This window comes from Budorcas taxicolor, chromosome 2, assembly GCF_023091745.1.
Source record: "Budorcas taxicolor isolate Tak-1 chromosome 2, Takin1.1, whole genome shotgun sequence".
NCBI classification, from domain to species: domain Eukaryota; kingdom Metazoa; phylum Chordata; class Mammalia; order Artiodactyla; family Bovidae; genus Budorcas; species Budorcas taxicolor.
In genome coordinates, this window is record NC_068911.1 from 173,298,263 (window position 1) to 173,316,513 (window position 18,251).

Consider the following 18,251-nt stretch of genomic DNA (forward strand, 5'->3'; position numbering starts at 1 on the left):
TCTCCTTGTTTGCTATTCCCTGCTAAAACCAGATGGCACTTGAACCCAGACAGAGCTCAGACTGGGACAAGAATCCACCATCCCAGACTTAAGAGGGGACTCGAACAACTGTCTTTTAACTAAAACCATTCACCTGATATCTGGAGTTTCTGAAGCTCAGGTTCTCATGTCTCAGAGCCAAGAAGAATTCAGTGAGAGACCAAATGGCAAGCAAGTTCAGTTCAATTCAGTCTCTCAGTCATCTCTGACTCTTTGCGACCCCCCACCGCAGCACGCCAGGCCTCCCTGTCCATCACCAACTCCCGGAGCTTGCTCAAACTCACGTCCATTGTGTCGGTGATGCCATCCAACCATTTCATCCTCTGTCGTCCCCGTCTCCTCCTGCCTTCAATCTTTCCCAGCATCAGGCTCTTTTCAAATGAGTCAGCTCTTCACACCAGGTGGCCAAATTATTGGAGTTTCAGCTTCAACATCAGTCCTTCCAATAAACACCCAGGACTGATCTCCTTTAGGATGGACTGGTTGGATCTCCTTGTAGTTCAAGGGACTCTCAAGAGTCTCCTCCAACACCGCAGTTCAAAAGCATCAGTTCTTCTGCACTCAGCTTTCTTTATAGTCCAACTCTCACATCCATACCTGACTACTGGAAAAACCATAGCCTTGACTAGACTGACCTTTGCTGACAAAATAATGTCTCTGCTTTTTAAAGAATGAGGTTATTACCACAGGATGCTTGTGAGAGATACAGTCTCTGCCCCAAGACTGGAGGACTTCATTTTTATAAGCAAAAGAAAAGTGAGGAAGGGAAGAAGACCACCTCCTTCCTCACTTTGTGGATAGCTGTCAAAGCTTACGTCATCCGTTCCTCCTTTAACACTGTGTAGTCTAACCGGGACTGTCGTGGCACCAACGAAATCATATGTTTGTGAGCAGAAGTGTGGTGACATACTAAAATCTGGTAATCTGGAATCAAGATTGCCGGGAGAAATATCAATAACCTCAGATATGCAAATGACATCACCCTTATGGCAGAAAGTGAAGAAGAACTAAAGAGCCTCTTGAAGAAAGTGAAAGAAGAGAGTGAAAAAGTTGACTTAAAGCTCAACATTCAGAAAACTAAGATCGTGGCATCCGGTCCCATCACTTCATGGCAAATGGATGGGGAAACATGGAAACAGTGGCTGACTTTATTTTTCTGGGCTCCAAAATCACTGCAGATGGTGATTGCAGCCATGAAATTAAAAGACGCTTACTCCTTGGAAAGAAAGTTATGACCAACCTAGATAGCATATTCAAAAGCAGAGACATTACTTTGCCAGCAAAGGTCTGTCTAGTCAAGGCTATGGTTTTTCCAGTGGTCATGTATGGATGTGAGAGTTGGACTGTGAAGAAAGCTGAGTGCAGAAGAATTGATGCTTTTGAACTGTGGTGTTGGAGGAGACTCTTGAGAGTCCCTTGGACTGCAAAGAAATCCAACCAGGCCATCCTAAAGGAAATCAGTCCTGGATGTTCGTTGGAAGGACTGATGTTGAAGCTGAAACTCCAGTACTTTGGCCACCTGATGCGGAGAGCTGACTCATTTGAAAAGAGCCTGATGCTGGGAAAGATTGAAGGCAGGAGGAGAAGGGGACAACAAAGGATGAGATAGTTGGATGGCATCACTGACTCAATGGACATGGGTTTGGGTGGACTCCAGGAGTTGGTGATGGACAGGGAAGCCTGGCGTGCTGCGGTTCATGGGGTCGCAAAGAGTCGGACATGACTGAGCGAGTGAACTGAACTGATTTCATCTCAGGTTTCAGTATAATGTTCCCTTTCATTTAATTTCTTTCCCCTTTCACCTTGAATCCTATCTTGGCTTCGAGCAGAGATGCTACTCTTCAAGGGCCATTAACTCCCTGATTTCATGTAGCAACATTCAGACCCCGTATCTACTGTCCTGTGTTTCAGCTATCAGGGTTTGTGGCTTGAGTGTACTTGGCACCGGATGTGTCTGGTCTTCCTTCAAGGTAGCCTAGATTGTTGCTAGGTTACTGGATTCTTTTTTTGAGCAGTCATTGGCTTGTAACAGTCTCCTAAACTCCCTTAAAATTCCCTCTCTGCTTTAACCTCCTAGCGGAATTTTTTAATTAAAATGACTTTATTTATCCTACTCTCTCCCCATCACTACAGCTGCACCTGAGTCAGGCACTGGGAAGAATGCCCTTTCTGGAGGCTGTCAAGCTTTAGCAGACACTCCTGCTTGCGTATATCCAGTCCCATCAATACCTTAGGGGCTTCACAGGCTGTACTGAACAGCCCAGGAGGTTCTTTGATAATCAAAACTTTTAAGATTTTAGCAGGCTTCCTCTATTTGCTTCAGTTCTATGAATAACCCTTATCTAAAGATCTTGTCCAGCCAGCTCTTTTCCAGAGCTGAAAACTGGCAGAATATGTCAACTCCAAATATGCTACTTTGGCATAAGGATTATTTTAAGATAAAGACATTTGAAAAACAGAAGGTACAAGAAGGACATTCTGACCACCCCTGCCCACCTCCCCACAGGCTGCACTATTCTTCCTGAAAGGAGGAGACAAAACTCCCTGGTGCAAGATGCCAGGCGTAAAGAAACATTGTAAACATTGTTACCACCAGAGATGGGAGTGGGGGCAGGAGAAATCTATACAAACAGACCTTGTTAAAATAACTCATTTCACCTTAGGCTCCCCATGTGTTTTAGTTACTTTTCCACTGTTGCCTCTCTATGTTCAACCAAGTATATAAACACTTAGGCCTCTACTCTTTGGGTTGGGGACAGCAGGCAGGTCGGTCTTCATTTTCAAAATCCACACGCTGGGACTTCCCTGGCGGCCCAGCAGTTAGGACTCCAAGGTTCCAAAGCAGGGAGTGTAAGTTCGATCCCTGGTCAGGGAACGAAGATCCCACATGCCACCTGCCATACCCAAAAATTAAAAAAAAAAAAAAGATCCATATGCTTTGTCTCTTGTTAATCTGTTTTAGTGAATTTAATTCTCAGGCCCAGTCAGAGACCCAGAAAGAATAGAGATAAAATTCTGCCTCCCCTGCAGAATCTTTCAGTCTAAAGACCTGATTTTTAATCTCTGTATTCCACCAACCTACTTCTCACTTAATTTAAAGGTCTTTGTCTCGAGACAATCCAAAATCAAAGATGGGGGGAGATGGTGGAATAGAAGAACATTTACTCATCTCCAGTGAGAGCACCAAAATCACAACTAGCTGTTGACCAGCCATCGACAGGAGGACACTGGAACCCATCAAAAAAGATCCCCCATGTCCACAGATACAGAAGAAGCTCCAAAACGGCAGGAGGGGCCCAATCACGACAAAATCAAATCCCATACCCACCAGGTGAGTGGAGAATAATAATACCAAAGAAGTTCTCCACTGTTATGAAGGTTCAGAACCTCACATGAGGCTTCCCAGCCTGGGGACCCGGCAGAGGCACTGGCAGTCTCCAGAGGGACCTTAAGCCCAATGGGATTTGACTACAAGACGTCCGCAGGACTGGGGGAAACGGAGATTCCAGTCTTGGAGGGTACAAACAAAACCTTGCACACACCAAGACTCAGAGAAAAGGAGCTGTGACTCCAAAGGAAACTGAACCAAAACCACCTGCTAGTGTTGAGAGTTTCCTGTGGAGGCCTGGGTGGGCAGGGGCTCACCGCAGGGTTGGGTGGGGGGGCCGGTAGCAGATGTCTGGGAAGGTCCCCTATGGTGTAAACCCTCTTGGAGGTCACCATCAACCTGCCCATAGAGCCCATAAACCCAAGGGCTGAGTCGCCTCAGGCCAAAAACCTACCAGGGAGGGAGCACAACCCCACCCATCAGCAGATAATTGGATTAAAGCTTTACTGAGCAAGGCTCTGCCCACCAGAGCTAGACCCAGTTTTTCCCACCACCACACCCTCCCAACAGGAGGCTTACATAAGCCTCTTAGCCTCCTTCATCAGAGACCAGACAGAAGAAAGAAGGACCACAGTCCCACAGCAACTAAAACAAAACCACTTTACAGCAAGTTAATCAGCATGAAAAAGCAGAAAATTATATCCCAGATGAACAAGATACAATCTCAGAAAAACAACTAAATGAAGTGGAAATAGGCAAACTTCCCAAAAAAGAATTCAGAATAATGACAGTGAATATGATCCAGGATCTCAGGAAAAGAATAGAGGCAAAGACTGAGAAGATGCAAGAAATATTTACCAAAGACCTACAAGAACTAAAGCTAGTGGAGGTGATGGCATTCCAGTGGAGCTGTTTCAAATCCTGAAAGATGATGCTGTGAAAGTGCTGCACTCAATATGCCAGCAAATTTGGAAAACTCAGCAGTGGCCACAGGACTGGAAAAGGTCAGTTTTCATTCCAATCCCAAAGAAAGACAATGCCAAAGAATGCTCAGACTACCGCACAATTGCACTCATCTCACACACTAGCAAAGTAATGCTCAAATTTCTCCAAGCCAGGCTTCAACAGTACATGAACCGTGAACTTCCAGATATTCAAGCTGGTTTTGGAAAAGGCAGAGGAACCAGAGATCAAACTGCCAACATCCATTGTATCATCAAAAAAGCAAGAGAGTTCCAGAAAAACATCTATTTCTGCTTTATTGGCTACACCAAAGCTTTTAACTATGTGGATCAAAACAAACTGTGGAAAATTCTGAAAGAGATGGGAATACCAGACCATCTGACCTGCCTCCTGAGAAATCTGTATGCAGGTCAAGAAGCAACAGTTAGAACTGGACACTGAACAACAGACTGGTTCCAAATCGAGAAAGGAGTATGTCAAGGCTGTATATTGTCACCCTGCTTGTTTAACTTATATGCAGAGTACATCATGGGAAATGTTGGGCTGGATAAAGCACAGCCTGGAATCAGTATTGCTGGGGAAAATATCAATAACCTCAGATGTGCAGATTATGCCACCCTTATGGCAGAAGTAAAGAAGAACTGAAGAGCCGCTTGATGAAAGTGAAAGGGGAGAGTGAAAAAGTTGGCTTAAAACTCAGCATTCAGAAAACTAAGATCATGGCATCTGGTCCCATCACTTCGTGGCAAATAGCTGGGGAAACAATGGAAACAGTGACAGACTATTTTGGGTGGCTTCGAAATCACTGCAGATGGTGATTGCAGCCATGAAATTAAAAGACACTTGCTCCTTGGAAGAAAAGCTATGACCAACCTAGACGGCATATTAAAAAGTAGAGCCATTACTTTGCCAACAAAGGTGCATCTAGTCAAAGCTATATATAGTGTTTCTAGTAGTCATCATGGATGGATGTGAGAGTTGGACTATAAAGAAAGCTGAGCGCAGAAGAATTGATGCTTTTGAACTGTGGTGTTGAAGACTCTTGAGAGTCCCTTGGACTGCAAGGAGATCCAACCAGTCCATCCTAAAGGAAATCAGTCCTGAATATTCATCGGAAGGACTGATGCTGAAGCTGAAACTCCAATACTTTGGCCACCTGATGAAGAACTAACTCATTGGAAAAGACCCTGATGCTGGGAAAGATCGAAGGCGAGAGGAGAAGGGGACGACAGAGGATGAGATGGTTTGATGGCATCACCGACTCAATGGACATGAGTTTGAGCAAGCTCCAGGAGTTGGTGATGGACAGGGAAGCCTGCTGTGCTGCAGTCCGTGGGGTTGCAAAGAGTCAGACACAACTGAGTGACTGAACTGAACTGAACAGGAACGGAAGAACAAACACAGGGAGATGAGTAATATGATAAAGGGAATCCATGGCAGAATATCTGAGGCAGAAGCATGGGTAAATGACATGGAGGACAGAGTGGTGGAAATCACTGCCTCAGAACAGAGTATAGGATAAAGAATGAAAAGAAATGAAGACAAGTGAAGAGACCTCTGGGACAGCATTAAAAGCATGAACATTCACATTATAGGGGTAGAAGAGAGGGAGAAAGGACCTGAGGAAATATTTGAAGAGACAATAGTTGAAAACTTCCCTAACGTGGGAAAGGGAATAGTCAGCCAAGTCCAGCAAGCACAGAAAGTCCCAGGCAGGATAAACCCAAGGAGGAACACATCAAGACACATAGTAACCAAACTGTCAAAAATTAAAGATGGAGATAAAATATTAAAAGCAACAAGGGAAAAACAGCAAAGGACATACCAGGGACCTCCCATCAGGTTATCTGCTGATCTCTCAACAGAAAGTCTACAAGCCAGAAGGGAATGGCATGACATATTTAAAGTGATGAAAGGGAAGAATCTGCAACCAAGAATACTCTACCCAGCAAGACTCTCCTTCAGATTTGGCAGAGAAATTAAAAGCTTTCCAGACAAGCAAAAGTTAAGACAATTTAACACTGCCAAACCAGCTTTACAACAAATGCTAAAGGAACTTCTCTGGGGAGAAAACAAGAGAAGGAAAAGCCCTACCTACAGAAAATAAACCCGAAATACTTAAGAAAACAGCAATAGGATCATACGTAGCAACAATTATCTTAAGTGTAAATGGATTAAATGCACTAATCAAAATGTATAGACTGGCTGAGCAGATGAAAACATGTGCATGTATGCACTTCCACGTAACCACATCGCTCTGCTTGACCAAATTGTATGTAATTATTTTATATTGTTAGGTTAATCGTGTTCTCATTATGGCTTGTCATCGTAATTATCTTTTATTTTTTGTCTAGCTATTGATTGTGAAAACTGACAAACATCTGTTACTATTGTGATTATTTAAATATTACTCACTTAATACCATTGGATCATGATTGGTCAACAAAAAAATTATAAAATTCTATATCACCAAAACTACCTTTTAATAGAAAAACCTGTAATAATTTTTTTTAATCCAGATACATATCAGAATTATCTTAGAATTTTTTGAAAAATACAAATGCCCACGTATTGCTTGTTGTTGTTGTTGTTGTTTTTCCTGCCAGAGGTCCAGATACATTTCTAACGAGCAGCCATGTTTAAAAATGACTGGACTATATGAGGACTTTTTACTTTTACCTAGCTTGTTTCACTTTTTCTATTTCATATTCAGTGCTCCCGCTTCATTTGGTTTACGTTTCCCAATTCCTCCATCTCTTTTTCTTCTTGATGTTCTTTCTCAAGCCTTTATCAAGCATAGTAGAAAAGCTTTTGTAAACATACATATAAATAATATGTATACTATATTAGAAATTTTATGAATTTTTGCCTAACTAAAAAATTTATGACATTTTGATTCCACTTATTTGACTTAGTATGAATAGAATGCTAGATTTCTAATTTTAAAAAATAGATATACAACAAGCAAAAAAGATTTACTATAAACACAGGTAACTACAGGGAATATCTTGTAATAACTTGTAACGGAAAATAATGTCAAAAATAACATATGTGTATATGTAACTGAATCACATACACGAAAAAGAATTCTGCTTTTTGAAATTTAGTAGTGTGTAACTTTTTAGCAGTTTTTCTAAATGTCCTATGGACATCTAATAACAATGTATCAGATACAAAATTTTAAGTATATTTGTGTAGGATATAATTAATATAAATTAATTAAATATAAATCTATTATATTTAAACTATTAGTGACATCACTCAAGATACTCTTATTATTTTTTCTGCACTTTGATCAAATACTCTCAGAAAAAGTCTATATGTCTCATGTGATCACATATTGTTTCTTTTCCCCTATGTTTCTTCTGACTTTTACTTTATGTATCTTTGTTTCTTTGTTGTTAAGGTGTCTAATGGTTTATGCTGTCTAACTTCTTTGGAATTGTACCCTTTATCATTAAAAATATTCATCTTTGTTTCATTTAAAATAATAAATAAATTTAAAAGGAAAAAAAATAGATAAGGGAGGGCTGCAGTGGGCAAGGAAATGTCCAGTGCCCTCTTTGCTAATAGATTTTACTCCCTTGAACTGGCAGATAATTCTTATGGAAAACCTGTTTTGGCGGACTTTGCCAAAGGGGCAGGAAATCACCAGCACAACAACATCAATATTCTAAATTTTTTCCACCACTTCCTCTAGCCCTGATTGGCATGACTGTGACTCTGTCCCATTGTGTAGCAAAAAAAAAACAGTTTGACTGAATGCCACCTCATAACAAAGCGCACCGGCTTTCCAGCCCGAAGCGGTTGGGGCCTCATTAACTACTGTTCTCCTCCTCACAGTTAATTCCACAGATTAGGGCCTGTGACTTCCAGAAGCCACCTTAAAATACTAGATTCTACATGCATCAGCGTTCCTAATTGTAGGCAACAGAAGCTGATCCTGGCTGGTTACAGAAAATAAGGGTATTGAAATTATCTCAATAGCCCACAGAATCTGTGGAACTGAAGAAACTGGCTCAAGATTAAGCTTCCAAGTAAAGTAACTAAAACCGAAAACCTGGCCTGAGGAGGAAACTACTGCTTCTGCTCCTGTGGCTGCCACCAGGATGCACCGAGGCCACCATCTGCAATTCAATCTGGCTCTCCACTTGTCTCCAGCCACTGCGACACCAGGAATGGGCTTCCCGGGGGCTGCAGTGGTAAGGAACCTGCCTGCCAGTGCAGCTGAGCCAAGAGATCCGGTCCGATCCCTGGGTCGGGAAAATCTCCTGGAGCAGGAAATGGCAACACCCTGTGGTATTCTTGCCTGGAAAATTCCATGAACAGAGGAGCCTGGTGGGCTACAGCCCATGGGGTGACAAGGAGTTGGACACGACTGAGCACGCACACGCATGCGTACACGTAATGCTGTCACTTGGGCATCAAGAGCTCAACTCTACTTGCAACTGCCGTATCCCTGAAAGCCTCTGCCACCACCTGGGAAACGGTTTCCACTCCAAGCCTCCTTCCTCAAACTGCTGCTTCTGAATCAGAGTTTCATAGGGCAAGTCCTCTTGGTGGAGAATAGCTCACAGGCCTGAGCCTGACCACAAAAGAGGCTGGAAAACACCTGTAGGGTGGAAACGGGATTCAAGTGGCTGGAAATTCCCCAAACAGAGCAAAAAGTGCTGAGAAGCCAGAAAACATGAAGGGTTACGTGGGGCATTCAGGTGGGGCATTCAGGTGGAGCAGTCTGGCCGATGACGACAAGGCGTATACAGCTTGGGAGGGTTACATGGGCTCAGAAGCACAGAGATGGTGCTATGGGCTGAACTGTGTCTCCCCCCAATTTATATCCTCACCTTCCAGGCGAGGCTTCCCAGGCAGTGGTAAAGAACCCACCTGCCGACGCGGCAGACACAAGAGAATCGCGTGTTCTTAGTTGGAGAATCCCATGGACAGAGGAACCTGTCACAGGAGAGTTGGACAGGACTGAGCATGCTCGCCCATGTCCTCACCTCCGGTATCTCAGGATGTGTCCTCAATTTGGAGACAGGGTCTTTGCAGAGGTGATTGAGTTAACATGAGATCATGAGAATTGGCCCTAATCCAACATGACTAGGAAATTTGAACACACAGATTGCCATGGAAAGATAAAGGCAGCAAGCCAACAGACATCAGAAATTGCCAGCAAAATGCTAGAAGCTAGGAGAGAGGGATGGAACAGATTTTTTTTTCCCTCACAGACCTTAGAAGGAACCAACCCCACCACTCCTTGATCTTGAACTTCTAGTCTCCAGAGCTGTGAGACCATCAATTTCTGTTGCTTAAGCCACTCAGTCTGCAGTGCTTTCTTACAGAAGCCTTAGGAAACTAACACAGATGATAAATTAAGCCAGGGAATTAGGTAAATTTGCCTAGGAAGGGTGTGTTGATGCAAAGGGAAGTGATCTCAGAGAGACAGGAGTGAGCAGTCCTGAAGACAGACCTTTAGTTCCCTGCCCAAGAATTCACCCTGGGCAGCCTGGATGAAACTAAGATCATGGCATCTGATCCCATCACTCCATGGCAAATAGAAGGGGAAAAAGTGGAAGCAGTGACAGATTATTTTCCAGATTATTTTCTTGGACTCCAAAATCACTGCAGATGGTGAAATTAAAAGACCCTTGCTCCTTGGAAGGAAAGCTATGACAAACCTAGACAGCATATTCAAAAGCAGAGGCATCATTCTGCCAACAAATATCAGTATAATAAAAGCTATGGTTTTTCCAGTAGTCATGTATGCATGTGAGAGATGGATCATAAAGAAGGCTGAGAAACAAAGAACTGATGCTTTCAAACTGTGGTACTGAGAGTCCCTTGGAGAGTCCCAAGGAGATCAAATCAGTCAATCCTAAACGAAATTAACACTGAATATTCATTGGAAGGACTGATGCTGAAACTGAAGCTCCAATACTTTGGCTACCTGCTGTGAAAAGCCAACTCATTAGAAAAGACCCTAATGCTGGGAAAGATTGAAGGCAAAAGGAGAAGGGAGCAACCTAGGATAAGATGATTAAATAGCATCATCAACTCAATGGGCATGACTTTGAGCAAATTCAGGGAGACAGAAGAGGACAGAGGAGACTGGTATACTACAGGCCATGAGGTTGCAAAGAGTCTGATGTGACTGAGAGATTGAGCAACAACAGCCTGGATGCAAAACAGGGAAACCTAACTGCTAGACAAGGGTTAGAAGTTAGAACTAAAGTGGCCCTGGCGCTTGCCACCCTCCCACCCCGTTTGAAAGCAAGCATGTTTCAAGAAGGCAGCAACTGTAACAACAGGTGCGAAGTTTTCTATCAGAAACACAGCCCAAGTGGGAGAGCACACAAAGAAACAAATTGTTGAAGACTGAAGCAAGGCAGAGATCCACACCCAGAGAGAAATGCTGTGAGCACCATTCCTAGGGAGCAGGAGCACAGTGAAGACGTGCAGGGCGGTCCTTCCAGATCTTTGTGTCCCTTGGGCCAGTTACTTCTTTTTTCACATCTGACCCATCCTAGGACCCTCCCCAACACGTGCGGCACAGAGTTTTGCCAAGATGGATTCCACCACACCGGCCGGTGGCGTGGTGCCCCCTCCCACTGTGCATGTGCAGACAGGGAGGTTTTCCTTGACCTCAGGAACGGGCACTCTATCCCTGCCATTAGCTTTGTCCTTGGAGCCTCTGGGGAAAAACGAAGCTTCAATTTTATTCCACTTGACAAATACCAGCTGTCCAGCCCGGAGGCCGGTCCCCCTCCCACCCCCTCAGGGAAGAAGAAGGAGGGCGAATACTTGGGGTTATGTTGAAGGAAGGAGACACTTCTCCGTGAGAGAGAGAAGGCAAAACCAGACGCAGGTGAGACGAGGATTCCTGGGCAACGACCTGTCAGGGAGCAGGACTATTCTCAGGAATAACCTGAAGGGAGGAAGGAAGAGAGAGCAGGAAGGGAAGATCGCCATGATAGCAACGTACCACGAAGGGCACCCTGACTTGGGCTGTCTGCCTGCCCGGGGAAGCTCTCCCACCTCAGAGTCACTCCAGTCATGGGGCAAGGTTGCTGGGCTGCTGGGCTATTAGTACTCCCAAACCCATCAGTCAGAGGTTAAGAGCCGCCCTCAGTAGGTGGAGGTGGGGAGGGCGGAAATTCCTGGCCACCTGCGCTTCTCTGTGCAGGGAGAGGGATTCAGGCAGCCTGAGGGCGCTGGTGTGCCCCCAGACAATGAAAGGAATCCAAGATGACATGGGCAGAGCTCCGGCAGCCTCTGCGATACAGCTGTGGGTTGGCAGACATCTCAGTGTCCGTGAACAGGAAAGTGAGTAGAAAGGGAGGCCATGGAGAGGCCAGGTGCTTGGCAGTTTTCACCAATTTGAAGAACGTGAATGTTCTGTATCCCCTTCTGTTCTGTAGAAGAAGACATTCAAGGAGAATGAAGAAGGTTTAAATTATGAAAGAGAAGGCTGATCAGGAAGATACAGAAAGGTTGCCAGGCAACAAGGACCCAGCTGAGAGAGAGAGAGAGAATGACCTTGTCATGGCACAAATATCAACAGCATCAGGTGTGAGAGGGCAGTGGTGCCCAAGAGGCGTGATCGGTAAAGACGTGGTGAAGGCATTCGGCCTTTACTGGGCAGGAGAGGAGCTTAAAACAGGAAAGTGAAGAGAAAGGGAGACAGCAGAGAGGCCTGCATCTTGGCAGTTTTAACCAGTTTGAAGAACGGGTGTCGTGGGAGCAACTGGGTAAAAATTAATTAATTAATTAATTAATTAATGATTGTGAAGGATGAGAGGGTGTGGTGATGATGCAAGGTCCAGGGTGTGGCCGTGGCAGTGGGTGCTTAGGTGGAACAGAGTAAGGTCACGGGAGTTGCGAAAGCCAAAGAGCCACCAGGCTAGAGCAGCATGTTGCTAGTGCCTGCATCACCCACTCCTCCCCTCTCCCCTCCTGGCCGAAGCCTGGGGGGCCAGGACCACTGCAACCCTGCCAGCTAGAGTGCAAAGAGGAAATGGAATTAGAAACCATGGTTTGGCTTGAAGACCAGAAAATCAGATACCAGCAGATAAGACTGAAGACAGAAAGACTTTATGAAACATTCACAGCAGTGACTCGATAAGTTCTTCAAAAGATATCTCACAGACAGGAACTGTTTTTTCCAGATTCAAGATTTCCAGGTAACAATTGCCTGGCTTCTTGGTTCAGCTATGAGACTTGATTATGCAGATAATGCTGAAAACTATAAGGACTTGGGACCTGATAATGCAAAACACGTAGAAAGAGAGAAAGTGAAGTTGCTCAGTTGCGTCTGACTCTTTGCGACCCCATGGACTGTAGCCTACCAGGCTCCTCCATCCATGGGATTCTCCAGGCAAGAATACCGGAGTGGATTGCCATTTCCTTCTCCAGGGAATCTTCCCAACCGAGGGATTGAATCCAGGTCTCCTGCATTGCAGGCAGACGCTTTACCCTCTGAGCCACCAGGGAAGCCCAAACATGTAGACAGTGCAACTAAAACTGCAGAGCCCTGGATCCGTTTGGATGTAAGTAGTCCTGCTTGGAAGCCCGGGGTAAAGGCTTGCTACCCTTCTTCAGGTTCAGTGTCGTGGCGACTACATGATAATGCTGAAAGTGCAGGTGATGCTAAGGCAGTTCTCACTGTGGTCCAGGAGCTCCCGACACAGGATGTAGTTGCTGGGACAAACCGAACCAAAGGAGGCTTTCCTGATGCTTCAGACGAGCATATTCTTGCTGTTGACACAGGAAATGCAGTTCTCTGTGAAGCCGCTCAAGTTCTGCTGCAAATAGAAGAACTCGGAGAGCTGCAGACAAAAATGAAGGCAGCCGGAGTGGCTGTTCAGGCAATTCTTGCTGATCCAAAGACGACCACGAACCCAGAGGATTGTGGGGAACACCAGGTTCACCTGGTCACATATTTGGAAAGAATCATTCTGAACAGACTTATCTGATGGATATAGGAGCCACTCAGAACATTCTAGAAGAAGTCAGCCTTGTCCTAAATTTCTTCAGCTTTGGAACACAGTGTCCACCCAGGTACACTGACCGGTGAAAGTTCTATTTAGCCCCCAGGACTCTATCAGCCGTTGAACACAGCAGAGGGAGTGGGCATGATTCAGGTCTCTAGGAATGTGTCAGCGATGGCCTGTACCGATTTGCTTCTAACAAAATCATCCAGCGCTACAGGGTAAGCCTGCAAGTTCCTGGACAAAATTTGTTTACTCAGCTCTGTAACTCCAGAGCCTAACAGATGCCCACCATGCATACCAGAAAGAAGCTCTCTAAACCCTCATTGATTGAGGGCAAGAGGAGAAGGGAACAACAGAGGATGAGATGGTTGGATGGCATCACCAACTCAATGGACATGAGTTTGGCTAAACTCTGGGAGTTGGTGATGGACAGGGAGGCCTGGCGTGCTGCAGTCTGTGGGCTTGCAACACGACTGAGGGACTGAACTGAACTGAAACCCTTGTTGATTGAATGATTACTGGTTTATACTATTTTTGATGGAATTTAGCATGGCCATCTAGTAACAGGAAGTATATCAAGACTTTTAAGTTCAAGATTCAGTTCAGTTCAGTTCAGTCGCTCAGTCGTGTCCGACTCTTTGCAACTCCATGAATCACAGCATGCCAGCCCTCCCTGTCCATCACCAACTCCCGGAGTTCACTCAAACTCATGTCCATCAAGTCGATCATACTATCCAGCCATCTCATCCTCTGTCATCTCCTTCTCCTCCTGCCCCCAATCCCTCCCAGCATCAGGGTCTTTCCAATGAGTCAACTCTTCACATGAGGTGGCCAAAATATTGGAGTTTCAGCTTCAGCATCAGTCCCTCCAATGAACACCCAGGTGACTCCCCAACAAAATCCTTGAAATAGAGCAAAATGAAGGCTATTTTTTGTGTGTGCAGTAAAAAACACCTAACAGAAGATGTTCTGTTTTAACCATCTTTAAGTGTACAGTTTAGTCACGTTAAGTATATTCACATTGCCGTGAAACAGATTTCCAGAACTTTTTCAGCTTGTAGATCTGAAACCCTATACTCATTTAACAAAGCTCTCACCTTTTGCCCTGCTCACCAGCCCCTGGCACCCCATGAATCTACTTCATATGTGTGAAATCATACAGTATTTATCTTTTTGTGATTGGTTTATTTCATTTAGCATAACGTCCTCAACTTTCACCCATGTTGTGGCGTGTGACAAGATTTCTTTTCTTTTTAAGGCTAAATAATATTCCATTGTGTGTATATACTGTATTTTCTTTACCCTTTATTTCCACCTGCTATATCTCACTCATCTGTTGACAGACATTTGGGGTGCTTTACCTCTTGGCAATCGTGAATAATGCTGCTATAAATATGGTTGTATGCATGTATTTCTTTGAGACTCTGCTTTCAGTTAGGTAGGATATACACACTGAGTTCCATTTTTAATTTTTTGAGGATCTTCCATACTGTTTTCCATAGTGGTTGCACCATTGCACAATCTTGACAACAGTGCACAAGCGTCCCTATTTCACCATATCCTCACTAATCCGTCTTATTTTCTGGGTTTTAGTGGCCTTTCTGATGAACGTGAGGTGATATGTCATTGTGGTTTTGATTTGCATTTCTCTGCAACAATTATAGGATTCCCTCTTTTCATTTTGATGATCATATTTCCAAGCCTTCTATTCCCAAAATCTAACCGATTAATCAATAATCACATAATTCCTATTCAACAATGACTAATCCAACTTACATCAAAACAAATAATAAATAACCATAATTATAAAGGACAAACCTGGTGATTAGTGATGTTGAGTATCTTTTCATGTGCTTGCAGGCCACTTGAATGTCACCTTCAGTGAAATGTTTAGTGAAGTTTTTCCCTATTTATTATCAGAGTATTTAGGGGCTTTTTTCTGTTTGTTTTAAGAATTCTTTATTTATTCTAGATATTAATCCTTTATCAGACATATGATTTTTAAATAATTTCTCCCATTCCATAGGTTGCTTTTTCTCTCTGTTCACGGTGTTCTTTGATGCACAAAATGTTTAAGTTTGAGGTGATCAAAATATAGACAAAATTTTAACCACAATGAAGTAGCTAAGAGATTGTGAACCTAATATACCTAATGTTGGCAAGAAAATCTTGCTTATATGATTAGGAAGATATTCAAGGTAAACTGAAATTTTCCCTAAGATCTCTCTCTATTTGAAGTGTTGGCTTTGCAACTGACTCTGCAGTTACTCTAAGCTATATTCTTCAAAGGACTCTGTGCAACCCTGGACCTGCTTAACACAATAACACAATAAAGCTGATGTTAGAAGACATGGTTCAGTAAGACCAAAAAAAAAAGAAAAACAAAAAATAAAACATGGTATAGAAATTATTACTAAGGAAATGTTTTGAGCCGTGTAGTGTCCTAGAAACCAAGTAAATAAAGTATGCTGCTGCTGCTAAGTCGCTTCTGACCCTGTGCAACCCCATAGACAGCAGCCCATCAGGCTCCCCCATCCCTGGGATTCTCCAGGCAAGAACACTGGAGTGGGTTGCCATGTCCTTCTCCAATGCATAAAAGTGAAAAGTGAAAACTGAAAGTGAAGCCACTCAGTCGTGTCTGACTCTTAGCGACCCCATGGACTGCAGCCTACCAGGCTCCTCTGTCCATGGGATTTTCCAGGCAAGAGTACTGGAGTGGGGTGCCATTGCCTTCTCCAAAAAAGTATGCTAGGTGCTATATGTTGTTGTTCAGTCTCTCAATCATGTCCAACTCTTCGCAACCCCATGGACTGCAGCACCCCAGGCCTCCCTGTCCATCACCATCTCCCGGAGCTTGCTCAAACTCATGTCCATTGAGTCGGTGATGCCATCCAACCATCTTGTCCTCTGTCATCCCCTTCTCTTCCTGCCTTCAATCTTTCCCAGAATCAGGGTCTTTTCTGATGAATCGGTTCTTCACATCAGGTGGCCAAAGTATTGGAGTTTCAGCTTCAGCATCAGTTCTTCTGATGAATATTCAGGACTGATTTCCTTTAGGATGGACTGGTTGGATCTCCTTGTAGTCCAAGGGACTCACAAGAGTCTTCTCCAGCACCACAGTTCAAAAGCATCAGTTTGTTCCCTCTCAGCTTTCTTTATGGCCCAACTCTCACATCCATTACATGATTACTGGAAAAAACAAAGCTTTGACTAGAGGGACTTTGTTGTCAAAGTAATGTCTCTGCTTTTTAATTTGCTGTCTAGGTTGCTCATAGCTTTTCTTGCAATGAGCAAGTATCTTTTAATTTCATGGCTGCAATCACCATGTGCAGTGATTTTGGAGCCCAAGAAAATAAAATCTGCTTCCACTTTTTCCCCTTCCATTTGCCATGAAGTGAAGGAACCATATGCCGTGATCTTAGTTTTCTGAATGTTGAGTTTTAAGCCAGCTTTTTCAATCTCCTCTTTCACCTTCAAGAGGCTCTTTAGTTCCTCTTTGCTTTCTGCCATAAGGGTGGTGTCATCTGCATATCTGAGGTTATTAATATATCCCCCGGCAATCTTGATTCCAGCTTGTGCTTCGTTCAGCCTGGCATTTCACATGATATACTCTGCATTGAAGTTAAATAAGCAGGGTGACAATACAGGGTGTCATTACAGCCTTCATGTACTGCTTTCCCAATTTTGAACCCGTCTGTTGTTTCATGTGCATTTCTAACTGTTGCTTCCTGACCTGCATAATGTTTCTCTGCATATAGGTTTCTCCATCCAGGAGGCCGGTAAGGTGGTCTGGTATTACCATCTCTAAGAATTTTCCCATTTGTTGTGATCCACACAGTCAAAGGTTTTAGCATAGTCAATGAAGCAGAAGTAGATGTTTTTCTAAAATTCTCTTACTTTTTCTATGATCCGATGGATGTTGGCAATATGATCTCTGGTTCCTCTGCCTTTTCTAAATCCATCTTGAACATTAGAAAGTTCTTGGTTCAGGATCTAATTAAAGGAAAGAAAACCAGTTTTAAACATTTCAAACAGAAGTAATTAATAAAGGAAATGGCTACAAGAGTATTAGAAGAGATGGAGGGGCAAAAGAGGAAAGGGGTGATTTCTCAAAGATTATTAACTTCAGGAAAGCATCACCACTCTGGGCTAGAGGGGCAAAAGTGTTCCCTAAAACCCAGGGACCCAGGCACCCTGAGGCACCTGTTGGCTGTTGGAGCCCAGTGGTGTGAGCAGGAGCCCGGGAGCCTACACCTCCAGGCTGTTGCTCTCTTGTCCGCAGCCACCACCTGACTCACTGCTGCCCCTGTCACCAGAGCCAACGCTGTCGCCACCACCGACACTGTCTCCTCAGCTGTTCTGCCCTCGCTGACGCCACAGGAAACCAGAGTCAGAAAGGCAGTCAGTTCTCTCTCCCTTTCATCTTGCAGCGCCTTATGTTGACAAAACCTAAACAGAAACCAGCCAGCTTGGGAATCTGGAAAATACAATTTCTCTCTCACCGATATATAGCAGAGCACAGAAGGGCAGATGAGGACAGAAAGCAATAGGCAAATGACCAGCACAGGCTACCCTCTTGGTCACAGAGCATCCCTTCCCATTCTTCTACCTCTATTTAGGTGACAGACTCAAAGACTAAATGGAAGTTACTCATCAGTGCTGCCTGCATCTCAGAAGCCTTTCACATGTGCCGTGTGCTCAGTCGAGTCTGACTCTTTGTGGAGGAGCCTGGCAGGCTCCTCTGCCCATGGGCTTTCCCAGGCAAGAATAGTGGAGTGGGTTGTCATGCCCTCCTCCAGGGGATCTTCCCCAAACAGTGATCAAAACTTTGTCTCCTGTGTCCTCTGCGATGCAGGCAGAATCTTTACCCACCAAGCCAGCCTCTCATAGATCTCCTTTATCGTCAGTGTAAAGTTATTTTGGGGGGCTCC

General features: G+C 44.2%; 1 pseudogene; it reads left to right on the plus strand.

Moving 5' to 3' along the window:
- The first annotated feature begins 12,359 nt into the window (after nt 1-12,359).
- Nucleotides 12,360-17,692, plus strand: LOC128061399 (RNA transcription, translation and transport factor protein-like; annotated as a pseudogene).
- Nucleotides 17,693-18,251: the final 559 nt, after the last annotated feature.